The sequence below is a fragment of the Trachemys scripta genome, chromosome 11, assembly GCF_013100865.1.
Source record: "Trachemys scripta elegans isolate TJP31775 chromosome 11, CAS_Tse_1.0, whole genome shotgun sequence".
NCBI lineage: Eukaryota > Metazoa > Chordata > Testudines > Emydidae > Trachemys > Trachemys scripta.
Genome location: NC_048308.1, coordinates 49138735 through 49159942, shown reverse-complemented (window position 1 = coordinate 49159942; position 21208 = coordinate 49138735). Strand labels below are relative to the sequence as shown.

Here is a 21208-nt window from a genome sequence, read left to right as displayed (position 1 = left end):
GAGGGGTTTTTTTTGTTTTGTTTCGGCTGGGCAGCGCGGGGGGTGTTTTGGCGGCGCGACACTGGGGGTGAGGGGCGGGGGATTCAGCGGCGCGGCATGGCGCTCGGGGGGTTTGGGCAGCGTGGCGCTTCGGGGGCAGGGGTTTGAGCGGCCCGGCAAGGCGCGGCGCTTGGGGGTTTGGGCGGCCCGGTGTGGCGCTCCAGGTGGCGGGGGTTTGGGCAGCCCGGCGCTGCGCTCGGGTGGGGGCTGGGGTTTGGGCGGCGCCGCGCTCGGCGGGGGCAGGGGTTTGGGCGGCGCCGCGCTCGGGCGGGTGGGGGGCAGGGGTTTGGCCGGGCCAGCGCAGCGCTCGTGGGGGAGGGGGGGGCGGGAGGTTTGGCCGGCAAGGCGCACATGGGGGGGGGGTTGCCGGCATGGCGCTCGGGGCCGGAGCCGGGGTTTGGCCGGCACGGCGCTCTTGGGGTTTGGGCAGCCTGTTGAGGCGCTCGGTGGGGGGGAGGGGGTTTCGGTGGCCCGGAGCTCGGGGGGGAGGAGGCGTTGAGCGGCCCGGCGCTCCAGTGGTTTGGGCAGCCCGGCGTGGCGCAGCGCTGGGGGGTCGTCGGCGCGGTGCTGGGGGGGTGTTACGCCGGGGTGGCGCTCTTCTTTTTTGCCTGGGGCGGCAAAAAAGTTAAAGCCGGCCCTGCAGAGAGGGCTGAGGTCTGTTGAAGGGGACTCCCTAGTACACCTTTTGAGAGTCAAGCCACCATCAGAGGGACTCGAGGACTTGCACTGGAATGGTGACCACAGAGTCTAGGCTGTCGCACCTCAGACAGCAAGGCAAACTTGGAGAGGTCTGAGTCTCAGTCTGGCATCCTGTACCACATATATGCATGCTGCCATGTGGCCAAGAAGACTCAGGTACCCCCTTGCTGTAGTGAGAGGGTACCGTCTGAGGCCTTGTATGATGTCAGTCATCACTGGAAGTGAGCCTCTGGCAGGAATGCCCCAGCCAGATTGAGTCCAACACTGCACCGATAAACTCTATTCTTTGGGTCGGTAGCAGGGTTGACTTGTTCATGTTGAGAAGGAGACCCAACCTGTTGAAGGCTGATCTGACGAAGCATAGCTGAGACTCCACCTGTTCCCTCGAACGACCCCTGAGCAGCCAGTAATGAAGGTATGGGTATATCTGCACCTGCCTCCGATGGAGGAAGGCTGCTGCGACCGACATGCACTTGGTGAACACTCAGGGGGCTGTTGACAGGCCGAAGGGGAGGACCATGAACTAGTAATGGTTGTGGTTGACCACAAACCGGAGGAATTGTCTGTGAGCAGGCTGTATGGATGTGGAGTACGCATCCTTGAGTTCGAGGGTGGTGTACCAGTCTCCTGGATCCTGAAAGGGAATAATCGCACTTAGGGAGACCATGCAGGACTTCAACTTTTTCATGAATCTGTTGAGGCCTCGCAGGTCTAAAAGGGGTCTGAGATCCCCCCCGCCCTTGGCTTTGGAAATTAGGAAATATCGGGAGTAGAATCCCTTGCTCCATAGCTCCTGAGGAACCTCCTCCACTGCCCCCGAGGTGAAGAGCGTCTGTGCACTTCTACCATGTGGAGAACCCAGCAGTCCAATGTTATTTTGGGACCAAGCATGGTAAAAGTGGGACAAACGGTTGAGAAAACAAGGGTAAGGATCTGGTGCTGTGGCTGATGCACCGTCCTCAGGCACACCTTCAAAAGGCCTGCTTTGAGCCCGACAATGGTGTAGTCGGGCCCTGGCCCTGGCCCTGGCCAGGCGGAGGATGGGACGGCTTGTGCCTGCTATTCCTGCCCCGCTTTCTGTAGAAATCCTGCTTCAGTCGTCGGGGATAGGAGCACTGTTGCAGCTGGGGTTTAAAATGTTTACCGTGGGTTGCTGCTGTGTGCATGCCCAATGACTTCATAGTAGCCCAGGAGGCTTTAAGGCTGTGCAGCCTGTAGTCCGTTCGCTCCGCGAAAAGGCCTGCACTGTCAAACAGCAGGTCCTATAGTGTTTGCTGCACTTCCGGGGGAAGCCTGGATGCCTGAAGCCATGAGCTTCTTCTCATAGTGATGCCCAAGGACAGGGTTCGTTCGGCAGAGTCCGCAGCATCCAGTGAGGCCTGTAAAGAGGTCTATGCCACTGCCTTGCCCTTCTCCACTATTGCCACAAACTCTCATCTCGAGTCCGGTGGCACCAATACTTTAAACTTCAACATGGAGGTCCATGAATTGAAGTTGTACCTGCTGAGGATAGCTTGCTGGTTAGCTATCCTCAGCTGCAGCCTCCCAGTTGAATGGACCTTTTGACCAAAAAGGTCCGTCTTTTTCGACTCCTTAGACTTTGGAGTCGGTCCCTGTTGCCCCGTCTCTCCTTCTTGTTCACGGCAGACACCACTAACAAGCAGGGTACCCTTCGTACTCCTTCGAGGGCTGTCGAGGGAATGGATGCAGGGGTTTGCCACAGAGTTTTGATGTTATTTTGGATTGTTTTTATAAGGGGCAGAGCGAACCTGGATGGCCCTTCCAGTGTCAAAATGTTGACAATGGGGTCCTCAGATTCAACCACCTCCTCTGCCTCCAACCCCATGTTGCAGGCATCCTGCGTAGCAGGTCCTGATGGGCCCTGCTATCAATGGGGGGCGATCCTGAGGCTGAAGCCCCTGCCAGCGCTTCATCCGGCGATTAAGATGACAAAGCCAGAGGTGGCGCCAGGCCCTCCTGTCCTTCCTGCTCTCTGGTGTTGTCCTGTTTGCCACTGTGGCTCTCGGTGCCGATCCTCTCAGCAGGTGCCAGGGATCAGCGCTGCTCGGCCGGTGCTGGGAACCGGTGCCACTCAGCCGGAGCTGGAGACCGGTGCTGCTCCATCTGCTCTGGGAACCGGTGTTTCGGTGCCAGTGATGGGGAGCGATACCTAAATAGAACCGGGGAACCCCATCTGGAAGCCGGTGCCGGAGAATGGTGCCACGATGGTGGTGTCAAGGAGAGGTGCCATGGGGGGCAGTGCCATGTTGATGAAGGTCACCACCTCATCATGGCAAGTTTTATTCTAGACAGTGCCGCTTGCTGCGGTGCCAGAGGCCTGTTTCTGCCAGTCAGGAACTGAGGTGCCGTCATGGTCTTAAAAGTGTCTTGGGTGGAGGGGAGCTCCAACTCCTCCACCTGGCACTCCTGATCAGGAGAGTCTATGGGCACCGGACTCAACGGACTCTTTTGAGGGACTGAAGTTGACGGTGCCGTCTCCTGTAACTCCGGCACCGGGTGCTCCTGCATTGGATGCACTCTGGTTGCACCAGCCGGCACTGCTGTCTTTGGCGCAGGGGAGCAGCCCCTGTCCGTCTTCCTGTACTGCTTGTGCAGCACCGGGGAGTGGGAGCGGTGCCAAGTTGCCTCCATGGACTTCGATGCCAGGGAGCACCGGTGTCAACAGTCTCTTTGGCCAGAATCCTTCCTCAGCCCCATATCACGCACAGAGGCCAGAGCACTCCACATAGACGTGCTCGGTGCCGGATCCTATTGGCCCAGGGCTGGCTGAGGACGAAGAGCTGCCTCCATCAGGATCTGCTTGAGAGTGAAGTCTCGCTCTTTCATTGTCCTTGGGTGGAACACCCTGCAAATTTTGCACCTCTCTGTCTGGTGTGCCTCCCACAGACATTTAAGGCAAGAGTCGTGGGGGTCACCCGTTGGCATGGGCTTGTGGCAGGTTCCGCAGGGCTTAAACCCGTGGGACAGAGGCATGCCCCGTAGCCCAGAGGAAGGATATGGGGGGTGGGTGGAGGTGTGTGGGAACACAACACTCCAACTATTCCTATCACTAACTAACTAATTCAACTAACTACTTAACAATTATAAACTAAGAACTATGAGCTATAACAAATAACAAGCTAAGGGAAGCACTTGCGAAGCAAGCGACCGCAGTTCCAACAACCGTCACTGGCGGCAAGAAGGAACTGAGGAGGCAGCAGGTCAGCAGGGACCTATATTCACGGCCATGGAGGCGCCACTCCAGGGGGCTCCACAGCCGACCCGATGGGTGCTGCTAAGGGAAAACTTTCTGATGACTGTGCACGATGCATGCACACACCTAATTGGTATGGATATGAGCAAACACGAAGAAGAATGCACGTATTTGCAGGTGAGACAGATGTAGAAACAGCATGGCTAATACTGCTCAGTGCTGCTCTTGACTATCACCTTTCTGGAAGTTTAGTGTAGGGAAACTCACACAAATTAAGTATTAACACAATTAAGACAGTTATACTTTTGTTTTGGTTGGCAGATGGAGGTGATGGGGGTTGTTAGATGGATCAGCTTGCAGGTTTTCTCTAGCATATTGCCTAATTGGAAAGCTTGATTCTGCAAGGTTAAATGGTATTTGAGGGTATGCAGCACCTTGCAGGAGATGCTCAGAACTTGCTAGGATCTGGCCCAGAACTTCACCTCACTGATTCACCTGAAACATACCTCTATGGGGTCCCTGAATTACCCCCTGCCTCCTGCAGGACTGCTCAATCCCCACAATGCCCTGTGGAATCGCTGCCCTGCGTCCCACTCTGATCTGAATACTGTATGAATCACACTCCACGCACAGGATATGTCTTTACTTTTCCAAATTTACCCACGGATCTTTACCAAATTAAATGTAGGTTTTTTTTTCACGTGTTTCCATTACATTTTACTCTTAATGTTCTTGAGTGTCGCCCATTATTGAATCTAGTCTCCTATCACAGAATTCCTGCCCACTCCAGTCTGACAATGATGCCATACGTGACACCTCGTTTATCGACTTCTCCCACAGCCATGGCTGTGTTTTTGTCCATGCTTTCCTCTATGGATTGCTCTCTCTAAGTTGGTCTGCCAAGACCTTTTAAATTCAAATCTTTCCTTTTAGCTCACATTTGTCTGCAAGAAATGAGTCAGCAACGACATTTCAATCTTTAGTTATACTAATTCCCCGCCCCCCCACACACACATTTTGCTTCCTGGTGATGTGCACTAACCTTTGTTGAGTAACCACGTAATCTTAGTGCTTTCACTCTGTCCTTCCTCTTGCAACTCTTCCCTTCAGTTTTGTAACTCCCTATCTTGTGTCATGTCTGAAATTAGATTGCAGCAAGCTCCTTGGAGAACACATCTGACTCGTTTATACTCTGAGGTCTCTGGTGCTGAAAAATAATAAATAGCCATTAGAAATGTTGGTACTTAAATACCCAATATTAATTAATATTTCTGAATAGCTTAGGCTAAACATAGAGGGCCAGATCTTCCACACCCAACCTAGATACTTTGTGCACAGGAGAGCTCCCTGTTCTGTGGGCACTGTGTAAATAGCAATGTTAGTAGCTCTTCTTTATAAGGGACAAAACATGAGTGTGCACCAGTTTAGATGGGGACTTTAGAAAGGTCTCAGCCTTGGTCTGACTCTGCTCCTATTGAAATCAATGGTAAAACTCCTTTTGACATAAATGGGGACAAAGCTAAGCCAACACTGAACAGAAGAACGGTCATACTGGGTCAAACCAAAGGTCCATCTAGCCCAGTATCCTAGCCAATGCCAGGTGCCCCAGAGGGAATGAACAGGGCCGTAGCAACAAAGAGCGTGGTCCCCTCTGAACAGTGGCCCCCTCCAAACATATGTCCGGGCGGGGCCCCTTACAATGCAGAAACTGGAATGCGGTATTTATTTTGCCACTTTTAGGGGCCCCCTTCCTTGTGGGGCCCCCTCCGGTCGGAGGGTTCGGAGGGTGCTTGCTACACCTCTGGGAATGAACAGAACAGGTAATCATCAAGTGATCCATCCCGTCACCCATTCCCAGCTTCTGGCAAACAGAGGCTAGGGATATCATCCCTGTCCAACATAGAGCACTTTCAAAATTCCCAGGCTTAGCACACTCCATTTTTAAGCAGAACTGCCCATTGATCTGGATGGGGAATTCCCAAACAAACACAGGCAAACAAAGAAACAACAACCTTAATGACCTAATGGCACAATCTGCCTTTTAATTAGGAGGGAGTACCAAGTGACTGTATCTTTCAGAGCTTATGCTGAAAGTAGACATTTGAACTAACACAGAATCGAACCTCATTTTAACATCCCTGGTTTATAGTCACCATTCATACAGTAAAAGCAGCAAAGAGTCCTGTGGCACAGGACTCTTTGCTGCTTTTACAGATCCAGACTAATACGGCTTTGATAATTTATACAGTACAGTATTGTATGATGCAGAGTTTCAACTGTTGATCCATTTGGTTATTATACTTGTGCCTGGTTATAATGGCTGTTGTTCTAACATCGCTCATGGATACAATAACATCACTATCTTCCTTTTTCCTTCTGCTCTGTGGCCACCCTTTAGAGATGAGCTTTATGTGACATGCATGTGATAAAATTAAACATAAATAATTATTTGCATGTTTATAGTGCCTGCCTTCCCAGGGTCTCAAAGCACTTTACAGACATTAATGAATCTAACCTCTGAAAACCCCTGTAGTTACTCACAAGTAATTATTATTCCCATTTTACAGATGAGAACACTGAAATAAATATAAATAATACTAATGACAATAATACTGTGAATGCACTTTACGTGACACTTCTCACTTGCAGATTTCAAAAGGCATAACAAGTCAATATCTGCCTGTTACAGAGAGAAAAACTGAGGCACACGGGTTCAGTGACTTGCTCAAGATCACACAAGTGTGTGGCAGAGCCAAAAATAGACTTCAGGTATCCAGATTTCCAGTCCAGCATGATCCAGTGATTCAAGGGTGCTTATGAAACACAGAGGGTAAAGTAACGTAGTGTGTCAGTGGCAGAACCAGGGGCAGAGTCCAGGACTCTTATGTACCAAACTACTAAACTCTAAATCACCCTCCCTTTTGGCATCCACGAGGCAGAAAGAAAGATGGAATTATCAGCAGCCACAATTCAAAATTCAAACCATGAAAACCAGCAAAATGTTACTTTGTCTAATATATAAAAATAAAACAGCAGTGCATAAACAGAGAAGGGTTCTTGTTTAAGAAAACAAGTTCTGAAAATTAAAATAATTTGTAATATGCTGTCCTTTTGTAAGAAGTGTGTACATACTGCGCGTAGAAAAAAATCACTCGTTTACTTCCTGGCTTGGAAATGGGCTCAATAAACACAGGTTTGCTTTCCAGTTGGTCAGCCTCTTGGCCATATTTAATAATGCTCACCACAGGCCTCTTGGCTTGTATAGACAGGTAAGCTGTTTTCCTTCAGAACAAAACAAATCTTGGTTCTTTGCATTCGCTAATAGTTTTGGTCTTTAATTATGACCATTCTTGATGCTATGATTCATAAGGTAGTGTTTGTTTTTCCCCTGAAATGAAAATTAATTAGATGGAGAGGCTAAAAGAAGCAGAAATTAGGCTAATTTTTGAAGACTACTGTAGCATGTTGGGTTATTAATGAATTCATAGATCCATCTGAGTATAGCTCACCAAATCAATTCCCTGCCATTTCAAAGGCCATGCAGGCACTGGTGCACCTCAGTCACTTCTATTCTCTGCTTGTTGCACACAATAGTTTAGTCTCCTTAGGGCTGTAATATTTTCATCTAATCTGGGTTATTGGGCTCAGTACAAGGATAACTGCTGGGTGGGGTTTAATGTCCTATAATATGCAGGAGGTGATCTCGTTGTCCCATCTGGACTTAAACTCTAAGATTCTGTGATTTTTATGTATGCAAGGAGAGCTGGTAAAATTATTAGCCCTTTTTTCTCTTCGTCTACAAACAGTTCATAGCTCTTACAAACTTGTTTGCTATTCAGAGTTTTTTGCCGAGTGGATCATGAACAAATTTCAGCCTACACACTACTGTGAACTGCCTGCAGTGAGTACTGTATTTATTCAGCTCTTCAGAATTATGGACTTGCTAGCGAGTTGCGTGATTGCACAGTTATATGGGTAAATCCTGACATATCCAGATGAGAATATGCTCTTACAATGGGTAGTCTTGTTAAATTGGGCGTAACCCAAGGCTGACGTGGTCTAGCTATCTACAGGACACAGATGGTGTAGCTAACTACACTATTTAGCCTTCCTGAATTACCTCAGCCTAGAATAGAAGCATCACAAGGGAAGATAAGTAATTCCATACTAGTTCAACTCTGGCCTAATTCTAAGCAAGTAAACAACACTGCCATACTGTACCACAACGCACTAGGCTTCTGATATGAGCTAAAATAATAAATGCATAAATACAAAAACATTATAAATAAAATAGTAATAATAATACTGCAGTGCCACACAAAAGTCCCAGGCATTGGGCAGGAGCTCATTGTGCTAGGCGCCATCCAAACACAGAACAAAAAGATGGTCCATGCCCCAAAGAGCTTACAACAAAATACATTTATGTAGCACTTTCTTACTCATTCACTACTCAATCACTCACTCATTATTATTTGTATTAGAGTAATGTGTAGAAGCTTCAACCAAGAGGGGGACCCATTGTTTTAAGCTCTGTACAGACATGCAATAAACAATTACTCCTTCTCCATAGCGTTTACCATCTTAGGTCCAATCATACAGACAGTTATGCATGTGGTTAACTTTAAGCATATAAACAGTCTTATATACATAAGTATGAGCAGGATTGGGGCTTAGTTAAAGACTAAGACAGGAAGGTGAAACAAGGCAGTGGAGAAAAGGGATAATAGTAACAGGACCATGTTTTGACATGGATTAGTTGTGTGCACATTTTATAAGTATACAGCATTTATTGTTTGTTGATGGACAGAAATAAGCAAATCAACTTGGCACCTGCCTAGCCATTATCATGAAATTAGTCTATCTTCAAAGCACTTTACAAATATTAATTAATATTTGTAAACACCCTATGAGATTGGTAAGTGAATATCGACTGCTTATAGATTGAGAAACTGAGAGAGAGAAAGAGAGATGAAAAGATTTGCTTAAGGTTACACAGTGAGATAGTGACAGATCTAGCCTTAGAATTCAAGACTTCCTGACTCCCAGCTCTCTGCTAAGTCACTAAACCACACCTCTTTCTCAGCAGTGTCTTAACTTTTTCTTCTCTAACTCCCTCCTCATTTCCTTCCAGTTCGATTTCTGCCCACTCAACTCCACTGAAATCACCCTGGCAAAAACTCTAATTATATCTTCTTTCCCAGATGTAAAGGTCTTGTCTCCATGTTCATTCTCTGTCTTTCCACTGCCTTTGCCACTATAAACCTAACCTAACCTAACTTCTCCCTGAGATAGTGTGTTCCTTGAGGGTTCTGTGACACTAGCTTTGCTGATCGCTCCTTTAGCATTTCCTTCAGTAGATACTCTTCCTTCTCCTCTTCCAGGTTTTTGCTCCCCATGGTTCTGTCCTTGGCCAGTGTATTTCAATATTAGTAATCAACTGTAATGCATAATATATTGTTTAAGTTGATATATCAGAGCATAATTAAATGATTTACTAATTAAACTGAACTTCCTGACCAAACACACAGAAGACTGAATTCAACAACATGAATTAGTGAGTGAAACACTCAAAACGCTTTCCTTTTTGAGATTCAGAGTGTTGCACCAAGCAAACCAATTGTGAAACAATTGAATCCATTTCAACCCGGACTTAGAATGGTTTGTACAGCCTCACGTGATATTGGGCAAGTCACTTAATTCCTCTGAACCTCAATTTCCCTACCTACAGCATAGGTATAATGCCTAGCTCAAAAGCGTGTTGTGAAGCTTAGAATAGTAATGTTTGCAAAGTGCTCTGAGGTTCTTGGGTAATGGTGCTATAGAAGCACAATTGATTATATAATTAAATATGTAGTGACATATAACAACTTTAATATCTGTAAAATATAGGAGATATTCCTTTAGCAGACTCTGTATGATTTGCAGCCACTAAGCAACATATTGAAAACATCATTTTGAAATTAGTGATAGGTAGTGGAGTAAACTAAATATTTATTTCAAGACAGCAGGTATAGACTCTATCACTGATGGTAACAGACCTGATCAAACTGGAGGAGAAAGTGGGAATTGATGAATAATAAAACTTCATTCTTCACAATGGGTTTTAATAGTCTGTAAATAGGAATTAACTTTAAGAGAATCAGTTGTATAAATATTTTCCTTTATAATTATATGTTGCTTTGAACTTTTAGTTTGCTTGAGGTTAAATACCTCACAACAATGCCTATCTGACATATCTGGTTGCGATTTCATCTGATAAACATTCTCTACTTGTTCATCCTATATAATGTCACATTTTTTGGCTTTCCCACATCTATTTAGCATAGGTATAGACTCTGAGACTGCAAACACTTGGGCACACGCACATACTTTCAATATAAGACTATTCCCAATGTAAAATTATGCATGTGCAAAAGTGTTTGCAGGATTGAACCCATAATTAGTAAACCGTCCATAGATGTAGAGGAGTCTTTTAAAAACTCATCCAAAAAAGCAATGGAAATAAATTACACTTACAGCAAAGCAGGGTCGTGCTTCAGCCCCAATTAAAGTCAGTAGCAAACCAATCATTGATTTTAATAGGAACAGGACTGGGTCTCAATGTAAAGTCCATTGACCTGATTCTGATCTTACACTAGGGTAGAACCATGGACACATTCTGTAAGAATGTTGCTAATACACAACTATTCATTCCAACTTGTGTGCGACACAGAACCTTAGATCATAAGGTTTTACTCCTATATCATACCAGGCAAGATGTTACAAATAAAGATGTTGCTGATTTTTCCTAACACTGATAACATAGGATCCTCCAGAAATAAACAAACAAACAAACAAACAAATGTAACTTGTCATCTGTATCTGGACTTTTGTCCAGATTTGTAAAGATATTTATGTGTTGCTTTGCTCAGTATTGCAATGTTTATGTAACTTAGATGGCTAAATCCCATTTTCAAAAGGACTTCAGAAGAGCCTAAGTCTGATTGAAAGTCAAGTACCCATCTCATTGAATGCTAAGTCTCTCAGAACACATTGTCATACTAGCTTGGGAAGTTTCACGAAAATCCAGGATCAAAGAAAAGAATTCAGGTATTCTAATTGACAAAACTAGCTATTTTAATCCCTGGGCCAATTCAAAAATCCAGCTCATTGAGGGGTGAAAGTGGCAAGGCCATTTTTAAAGGATGGTCCAGGAAATATTAAATCAGCCTTGTCCTGATGTAGAGACTTGGACGATGGACTAGATAATTTGCTAGATTTTTTTTTTTACAAGACTAGTCTATAATCATAAAACACTGTAAACAGGTGCTTTTTCATTGTTGGACCTCTCCATGAAAGAAAGATAATTATCATAGATCATTTCCTCTTCAAGCACCCCAGTTCTTTACTGAGTGGCTCTCAAAACAATTCATTTTGCAGCTCACCAGGAAGGGCTGGTCCGTACAGGGCCGGTGCTACCATTTAGGCCAACTAGGCAGTTGCCTAGGGCGCCAAGATTTGGGGGCGCCAAAAAGCGGTGCCCCCAATTTTTTTTTCACAGCAGCCGCTGCGCTGGAAGGGAGAGGGAGTCTGAGCCGCTGGCAGGATCCCCGGGCCAGGGGGTGGGGAGCTGCCGCGGGGCGGGGGGTGCCTCAGGGGGGCGGGGAGCTGCCGCAGGGCTGGGGGGGGGGGGGGCACAAGATGGAAGTTTCGCCTAGGGCGCGAAACTTCCTTGCACCGGCCCTGGGTCCATAGACCACAGATTAAGAAAGATCCAGTGCTATAAATTACAAAGCTTTCACTGTCAGCTCTTCTTTTGGAATCCTTGGTGGGTACTTGTGCTTAAATGTAGTCGTCCTAAATGAATGATTAAACAGCATCGCATACATTAATTATTCCATCAAAAGTTTTACCTTGTCTAGCTACGTAGGTTAGGATCACAGCTCAGGCCTTCTATTTGCATTTACCCTAATGATAGGGTGGATAAGTATTATGGCAAGGAAGCAGGAAGCCATTAGTCATATTTGTGTTTTTTTGTACTATAGGTAGTGAATAGGTTTGTACATAATACAGTGAATCACTGAAAACTACAAACCTTACAAGCCAGATTCTCTATTTTGCAGAACTATGCTTGGCACAGTGCTGAAGGGGAAAGCAAATGTAGCCAGCAAGGCTGATCTCCTGGTACAGAATGGAGCGGCTCAGAGGCAGTTCTAAATTGTGGCAGCTGCCAAAAGACTCTGGAGGCCATTCTGGCAGCTGGAGATCACCAGCACACAGGGACACTCCAGCCAACTCCCCAGGATGCCTCTGGAGTGACATTGCTATGCACTGTCTTTTAATATGGACTGTCCTCATAGCACCATCTAGGCCACAGATATCACTAACTGACACGTAATTAGAATGGGAAAGGAATAGCCATTGCTTCCTTCTTTACAGTAATTTTATTTTATTTTTTTAGAGTAATTGCAATATTAACACAAGTATTAACTTGCATTCTTTTTTAGAAGAAGCTTGCAAACAAAAGCTCCTTCCTAAATATACAACTTAGTAGTTATCTTCCTAAATCTTGCTAATACTTAATGAAAGTAGCCTAAAGACAGACAACATATTTGATAGCAGCAGTATTTATAATTTCCATGTTATTTTTTATTTTTAAGAGTGAGAAATTCAAGTCAGAGAGATAAAGACTGAAACAACAAATAGTTATTTACCGTCTGCTAGCTTTAAGCGGGAAGAGTGGCAGGCAGATACTGATGTGCAAAACTGCGAAGTGCTCTTTGAAGACTTAGGCAGCTAAGTATGAGAACTGAGAACTCAGTAATATAGGGAAAGAGCTAGCGACTAGATTGGCTATACTAGTGGAACCATCCCTGTCTCTAAAGGATTACAAATAATGATGCCCCAAGCGAAGGAAGGAGTGGAGAGTGGGGAGGGGGTTTGTTAATTCTTGAGATGACATGACTGACTAGACCCTAATAAAAAACAAGCAGAGATAACATGACTGAGCAGACCTGAAGCAAGGCTGACAGCCACAGCCCAGCCCAGAGGAAGATGAGAAGCTGTACAGCACAGATGATCACCAGTCATCATTGAATACAGAACATGGTCTGGTCTCTTACAAAGTAAGAGACTAGAAAGAGACTATTTCTGACATACTCACACCCATAAACTAACATAACATCAAGCAGCTCCAGAACCTGCCTTGCTGAAGTTGTACGCTGTGAAGACCTAAGGCCTTGATCTTGCAAGCTGCTCTTCTGGGGAGCCCCATCACCTTCAGTGGGGCTCTGCATGAACACAGGGGTTCACCCACACTGAGCAGCTTGCAAAATCAGTGCCAATGATACCAGCACTGAAGCTGCTGTTGTCTGATTCCTGTAAGCGCATCCTGCCACCAAAATGAGGTTAACATTGTTGCCCTCATAGGCACAGAAAGTGATTGCTTAATTTAAATTAAGATGAATATTTGCTGACATATCATTGTTTCCTTTAGAAATTCTATACAAGCTTATTTACGTCTCTGTTGCTTTATGCTGTGCTTGAATCATTGGTGAAAATTTACTGCTCCTATAAAAAGAAATGCGAGTGGTTACCATGGAATGCAGGGTATGGAGCTGCTGTTCAACCACAAACATTAATGTTGGGTTATGTGTTGTTGTCGCTCACTATTTAGCTAGTAGTAAGAAAAAGGGACTTGGTTTACAAACAGCACTTATGAAGTCAAATTCTTTATCATAAAAGTGCACGAGTACAAATGGGCTTTAAATGTAGCAAGACAGTCTTCTGAGAAGTTCCTTTAAATTTTAATTTAATTTAAATTTATTGGACTTTTAGTCCCTAAATCAACCTTATAGATAAAAAGCCACACCTTGAATTAGACCCAGAAACAAACTGATAGCCAGTGCAGTCTAAAGACCACAGCTGAATTACGCCCCAAACAGGAGCCGCCTCTAAAGGCTAGATTTTACTGCATTGTTCCTGTCGAGTAGTCCCTTACACTACAAGAAGTTCCATTCAAACCAATGGGGCTAAGTACAGAGGCCCCAAAGCAGCAGTCCATCTCTATTCAGAAAAACCCTTTAGCATGTGCTTAATTTCAGGCATGTGCCTAAGCCTCAATGAAGTCAGTGGGATTTAACATGAGACTAAAGTTAAGAACATCCTTTAGTGTTTTCCTGAATCAAGGTAAGAATAAGGTAATACTGGAGATTAAGTGGGAACATCAGAATCTGGCTGAGTAAGCAGGCAGACATGATTTGCACTAATTTAAACTTCTGGGTGATCTTCAAGCAAGTAGAATGCATTATTTGCAAGAAAGGCATTTTCCAAAAGTAATAAAAATCTTGTCTGGTTTGTACTTGTATTTGATGTTATCATTTGCAGTAAAACTCCTGAACAACTGTTTCAGACATAAATGTAGAAAAATGTATTTTTGGAGGAGGGAGGGGTAAAAGTTGTGGGGAGAAATGAGTGATAAATCCAAATGTTTTCTTTTTGCAGGTCAAAATATATCCAGTCAATAAAATCCTGATCATTAAACATTTTGCATTGCTTAGTCATAGGGAACAGTAATGCCCTGGAGTGGACAAATTGCTGTAAGCAGTAAAGAAGAAAACTAAACAAAACAAGCTTGAATTACAGGTAGCCTGTCATTGAATGCTGAAGAGTGATTTTAATTGCTTCCTCCAAACATAGTGTTCCAATTCAAGCAATTACTTTCAGACTCTGGAGAGCAAATGTTTACAGTGTGATGTAGGGAGCTGTTTGCAGAAATATCATTGTTGTCATTTGTATATGGCATGTCCACTCATTACTGTTAACAAAATGTGACATTTTACTTTCTTTTTATTCACTCTTTTACGCTCGGTACAAGAATCTTAAATTGCACCTGTTTAATGCACAGTGCCTTCTTTTTTTTATGAATGAATATATGGTCAGTAGTCAAATTGCAACCAAATCCTTTTTCCTGCAATAATTTTTTCCTCAGAGAAGCATCCTCCGTTGTCACACACTGTCATGGACACAGATTTATGCCACTGATGCCACCCTTTGTATATTCCATTCTTTAATTTCGTGAAATTTCAAAGAAAAACCTTGTTCATTACATTATACTGGACACTAGTGTGTTCTTTTTATTCACAATGTGTATTTTTAAATTAATAAGCAGTATTTTGTATGCTTATATATCATTCCAAAACATTCTGTACCTTCTATTTTTTTGTACCATCTGCTACTCCTGTCCCTTCTGTTATTTATTTATTTTCATGGTTTCTAGAGCACCTGTTGCCAGCACAACTAGTCACTTATTTACAACATTTTCAAACACATTAACTAAAGCTACTCGTGGTGGTAGCATTCATAGAAACCACTGCTTCAGCAGTCAGAATAGTAGCAACCATATTTTAACGGAAAGGAACATCAACCCAAAGTTATACCAAATAAATGCAACTTGCCTGATATTCTGAAGACTGCTAGTACTGTGCTTTGGCAGACTACCAAAGGGAGTGAATTCCAAAGTCAAAGACTTTTAATTGAGAAAGCCTGCTGGAGGACCTGGAAGGTACAGTATCGGGAGCTGACAGCAAGAGCCTTCCAGCTGATATGAACAGCCACCTATAGAGACAGTCTTAGGTAATCAAATTTCACTCCAATCTGAGCATTAAACACTTCTCACCCAACAACACCTTGAACTGCACACAGAAGCAAACAGGGAGCCAATGCAGACACATTAGTACAGGGTTAATAGGTGCTTGGAGAGGTCTACTCAATTCAGGCAAACCATTGTATTTTGCACTTACTGGAGCTTCTGAATGGTCTTCCTATTGAGTGTATCACTGTAGTCTATCTTGGTGGTGACAAACTTGAATATGCCCATTATAACGTCTGTTTTAGGCCTGGTCTACACTACGGGTTTAGGTCGACTTTAGCAGCGTTAAATCGAATTAAGTCTGGACACGTTCACACGACGAAGCCCTTTCTTTCGACTTAAAGGGCCCTTTAAACCGGTTTCTTTACACCACCTTCGACGAGGGGATTAGCGATAAAATCGGCCTTTGCGGGTCGAAATTGGGGTAGTGTGGACGGAATTCGACGTTATTGGCCTCCGGGAGCTATCCCACAGTGCTTCATTGTGACCGCTCTGGACAGCAGATCTCAACTCAGATGCACTGACCAGGTAGACAGGAAAAGACCCGCGAACGTTTGAATTTCATTTCCTGTTTGCCCAGCGTGGAGAGCACAGGTGACCACGCAGAGCTCATCAGCACAGGTAACCGTGATGGAGTCCCAGGATCGCAAAAGAGCTCCAGCATGGCCTGAACGGGAGGTACGGATCTGCTCGCCATATGGGGAGATGAATCAGTGCTAGCTGAACTCCGTAGCAGTAAAAGAAATGGCAAAGCATTAGAAAAGGTCTCCAAGGCCATGAAGGACCGGGGCCATAACAGGGACACACAGCAGTGCCGCGTGAAAATTAAGGAGCTACGGCAAGCCTACCACAAAGCCAGAGAAGCAAACGGAAGGTCCGGGGCAGAGCCGCAAACTTGCCGCTTCTACGCGGAGCTGCATGCCATTCTAGGGGGTGCAGCCACCACTACCCCAACCGTGTGCTATGACTCCATCAATGGAGAAACACACAGGGAAGACGGTTCGGGGAACGAGGAAGATGAGGATGGAGGTACTGTAGGTAGCTCACAGCAGCAAGGAAGCGGAGAAACCGGTTTCCCCAACAGCCAGGATATGTTTGTCAACCTGGACCTGGAACCAGTAACCCCCGAACTCACCCAAGACCCTCAGGGCACACAGGAGACCTCTGGTGAGTATACCTTTGTAAATATTACACATGGTTTAAAAGCAAGCGTTTTTAATGATTAATGATTAATTTGCCCTGGCAATCGCGGCCAGTACATCTACTGGAAAAGTCTGTTAACGTGTATGAGGATGGAGTGGAAATCCTCCAGGGACATCTCCAGAAAGCTCTCCTTCATGTACTCCCAAAGCCTTTGCAAAAGGTTTCTGGGGAGGGCTGCCTTATCCCGTCCGCCATGGTAGGACACTTTACCACGCCAGGCCAGTAGCAAATAGTCTGGAATCATTGCATAACAAAGCATGGCAGCGTACGGTCCCGGTGTTTGCTGGCATGCAGACAATATCCATTCCTTATCTCTCTTTGTTATCCTCAGGAGAGTGATATCATTCACGGTCACCTGGTTGAAATGGGGTGATTTTATTAAGGGGACATTCAGAGGTGCCCGTTCCTGCTCTTCTGAACAGAAATGTTCCCCGCTGTTAACCACGCGGTGGGGGGAGGGGTGAAGTGATCATCCTAGGGAATCGTGTGTGTGTGGGGGTGGGAGGTTTACTTGGGTTTGTGCTGCATGTTAACCCGGAAACTGCAGCCCCTCCTTTTACATTGAAAACCCATTTTAAATGGCCAACCCAATTCATCCTTGATATGGGAAATGCGCTGCTGTTTGAAACCATTCCCACATGTTAAGAAGGTTAAAAAAGCCAAAAGACTGTGGCTTACTATGGCTGCCTGCAAGCCGAAATATGTTGCCTGGGGCACTGCATGAGTGATCTCTCATACCAAACCAGCAGGCAGAGGAAAAATGCGACCTTGTAATGAAAGAGTGTACCCATTGTTCTCTAAAATGTGTCTTTTTTAACCACCTCTCCCTTCTCCTCCACCAGCTGCAAATGTTTCTCCTTCGCAGAGGCTAGTGAACATTAGAAAGAGAAAACGGAGGACGCGGGACGATATGTTCACGGAGCTCCAGATGTCCTCCCACGCTGATAGAACACAGCAGAATGCGTGGAGGCAGTCAATGTCAGACATGAGAAAAGCACAATATGAACGAGAGGAGAGGTGGCGGGCTGAATGGCGGGATGAAAAGAGCAAGTGGCGGGCTGAAGATGATAGGTGGCGTCAGCTTGCAGACAGACGGCAAGAGTCAATGCTCCGTCTGCTGGAGCATCAAACTGATACGCTCCAGCGTATGGTTGAGCTGCAGGAAAGGCAGCAGGAGCAGAGACCGCCGCTACAGCCCCTGTTTAACCAACAGCCCTCCTCCCCAAGTTCCATAGCCTCCTCACCCAGACGCCCAAGAACATGGTGGGGGGGCCTCCGGCCACCCAGTCACTCCACCCCAGATGATCGCCCAAGCATCAGAAGGCTGGCCTTCAATAAGAGTTAAAGTTTTAAAATGCAGTGTGTCCTTTTCCATCCCTCCTCCCCCACCCATCCCAGGCTACCTTGGCAATTATCCCCCTACTTGTGTGAGGAATTAATAAAGAATGCATGAATGTGAAAAAACAATGACTTTATTGCCTCTGCAAGCGGTGCTTGAAGTGGGGAGGGGAGGGTGGGGTGGGGTGGTTGGTTTACAGGGAAGTAGAGTGAACCGGGTCGGGGGGGGGGGGGTTGGAGGGTTCATCAAGGAGAAACAAACAGAAGTTTCACACAGTAGCCTGGCCAGTCACAAAACTCGTTTTCAAAGCTTCTCTGATGCGCACCACGCCCTGCTGTGCTCCTCTAACCGCCCTGGTGTCTGGCTGCGCGTAATCAGCAGCCAGGCGAGTTGCCTCAACCTCCCACCCCGCCATAAATGTCTCCCCCTTACTCTCACAGATATTGTGGAGCGCACAGCAAGCAGCAATAACAATGGGGATATTCTTTTCGCTGAGGTCTGAGCGAGTCAGTAAGCTGCGCCAGCGTGCTTTTAAACGTCCAAATGCACATTCCACCACCATTCGGCACTTGCTCAGCCTATAGTTGAACAGGTCCTGACTACTGTCCAGGCTGCCTGTGTACGGCTTCATGAGCCATGGCATTAAGGGGTAGTCTGGGTCCCCAAGGATCACGATAGGCATTTCAACATCCCCAACGGTTACTTTCTGGTCCGGGAAGAAAGTCCCTTCCTCCAGCGTTCGACAGACCAGAGTTCCTGAAGACACGAGCATCATGTACCTTTCCCGGCCATCCCACGTTGATGTTGGTGAAACGTCCCTTGTGATCCACCAGGGCTTGCAGCAGCATTGAAAAGTACCCCTTGCGGTTTATGTAGTCGGTGGCTTGGTGCTCCGGTGCCAAGATAGGAATATGGGTTCCGTCTATGGCCCCACCACAGTTTGGGAATCCCATTTCAGCAAAACCATCCACTATTGCCTGCACGTTGCCCAGAGTCACTACCCTTGATATCACCAGGTCTTTCATTGCCCTGGCAACTTGGATCACAGCAGCCCCCACCGTAGATTTGCCCACTCACAGAAAAACTCACATCAGAATGGGAACCCTAATACAGGAAGGGCTCCAGCAGCCTCTGGTGCTTTTTACCATCATGTTAATTAAATTTACTAAAATCTTTAAGTAATCTGGACAGAGGATCTTATTCTACATGAAGTCTCACGCTGACACTAACACTTCTTCTGAATCAGTGGTAGAACTGGTGGGAATAATTTTGTAAAATTCCCTAGCATGGATAGGGCTCTGGTTGCAGCATCTCTGCTACAGCCTCAGTGCTTCTAGATACTGCCACCGATGTGGGCAATGGCTCAAAAGCACATACTATCCCCAAATACTTTTTATGTCATTATTTTTCCAGGAAATATATTTCAATATCCCTTTAATCCAGTTTATGTTACAATTACACATATACTAATAATTAAAACACTTTCTGCTGTTGCACCTTTGCAATGTTATTGTTACAACAAACTGTTAATCAGAGACAGTTTGGATATGCCACAGTTTTTCCTGTTTTATATCATCTGCTCTTTCTGCTCATTAGAGAAGTCCTTTCTAGCTTGTGTGAACTGCAAATTGTTTTAGTTATTAATCTGTAGTTTAAAAATCCAAAACCATTTCAATAGTTGTATTTCTTCACTTAGGCTATAACTGAGAAAACAACTTTAACTGTTTGTTAAATAAAGCCTGAGAGCTTTTAGAACTGTTGATCCAATAAACAATTTGTCTAGGAAGATTATAATGTGTCCACAATTTATTTGTGTTTATTCCTGTGCCTGTTAGGAGATAGCTGTGTAGAATTAAGAGAGCTTTCAAAACAAAGGACAGCATTTTAAATTTCCCCCTGCATAATCTACATGTAGGTATTAAGCAGAGACTCCAAAGGATTTTTTTTTCAGGTGAAGAAATATCTACATGATGGTATCAGTTTTGGTTTAATTAAAAGGAAAGGGCCTGATCAACCCTTCCTATGGGAAAACCCACATGATGGAGTAAAGGGGAGGAAATATCTGGATTATTATCTTGGAGGGTGGAGTTTGCTCATAAATATACATATGCCAGGTGATCTGTGGGAGGCCAGGGCCATCTGCAAGGAGGGCCCATATCTCTGCACTGGCTCTGGGCCCCAGGTAAACACATATACATGATCCAGGAACAGAAACTAGGCTTTCTGAATCCAAATTTCATATTCTAACCACCACAAAATTGAGAGGGGAAGGGGGGGGGGTCATCAGTGCAGTAAAGGTGCAGAAGAAACAACGAGGACATTGTTTTCAATCTTACAATATAATGCACCATTTGTAATGTGTATGGAGTCATTCCAGTTGTTATTTGTATTCTTTATATTGTATTTTGTATTTTTATTGTATTTGTGTTTTTGTATTTTAATTCATCCAGCTTTCATCATGGGAAGCTCAGGAAAGAAAAAAAGCATGAACAAAACTCTGGTTTAGTAGTGTTTTCCTGACATGGTTCTTTGGCATCAAAGGTATTTGAAGGATCATAGCAATTTAATAGAAAACTATTTAGGGCCCAGTTCTGCCTCTCAAACACAGAAACATTGAAATTGACATACTGGATCAGAACCACCCTCCTTTGAGGACAGTATCCTCTCTCTGACAGTGGTCAGAACTAAATGCTGCAGAGGTGAGAGTGTTAGAAACCAGATGTGGGATAATCTGCCTTTCACATAGGTCTGACCTGGCATCATATAGCTAGAGATTGGTTTAAACACTGAAGCACAAGGTTTAATATCCCTTGAGTAATGTCTTACTCTACAGGTACTCCCCATGAAATCAATGGGACTACTCAAAGAGTAAAGTACTATTCTTTGTGAGTAAAGGATGCAGAATCAAGCCTTTAGTAAATAGGTCTAATCATCAACTAAATATTGGTTAATTTTTTATATATGATATTTATTTAATATATCATAATAGTAACAAAGAAATTTTACCTGCTGATGAAGTACAGTACAATGAAGGCACTTAGGCTTTGTAATATGGGCAGTCCCAAACTTCCTCTGTCTTTGATCC

General features: G+C 45.0%; 1 long non-coding RNA gene across 1 annotated transcript in view; it reads right to left on the bottom strand.

The window, feature by feature from the left end:
- Positions 1-21208, bottom strand: part of LOC117884594 — a 32733-nt gene extending 11525 nt beyond the window's left edge. Inside the window, exons 1-2 of the long non-coding RNA XR_004647599.1 lie at positions 21130-21208; positions 4995-5159 (exon numbers count right to left, since the gene is read on the bottom strand). This is a non-coding gene — a long non-coding RNA (uncharacterized LOC117884594). The remainder of the gene's footprint in view (positions 1-4994; positions 5160-21129) is intronic.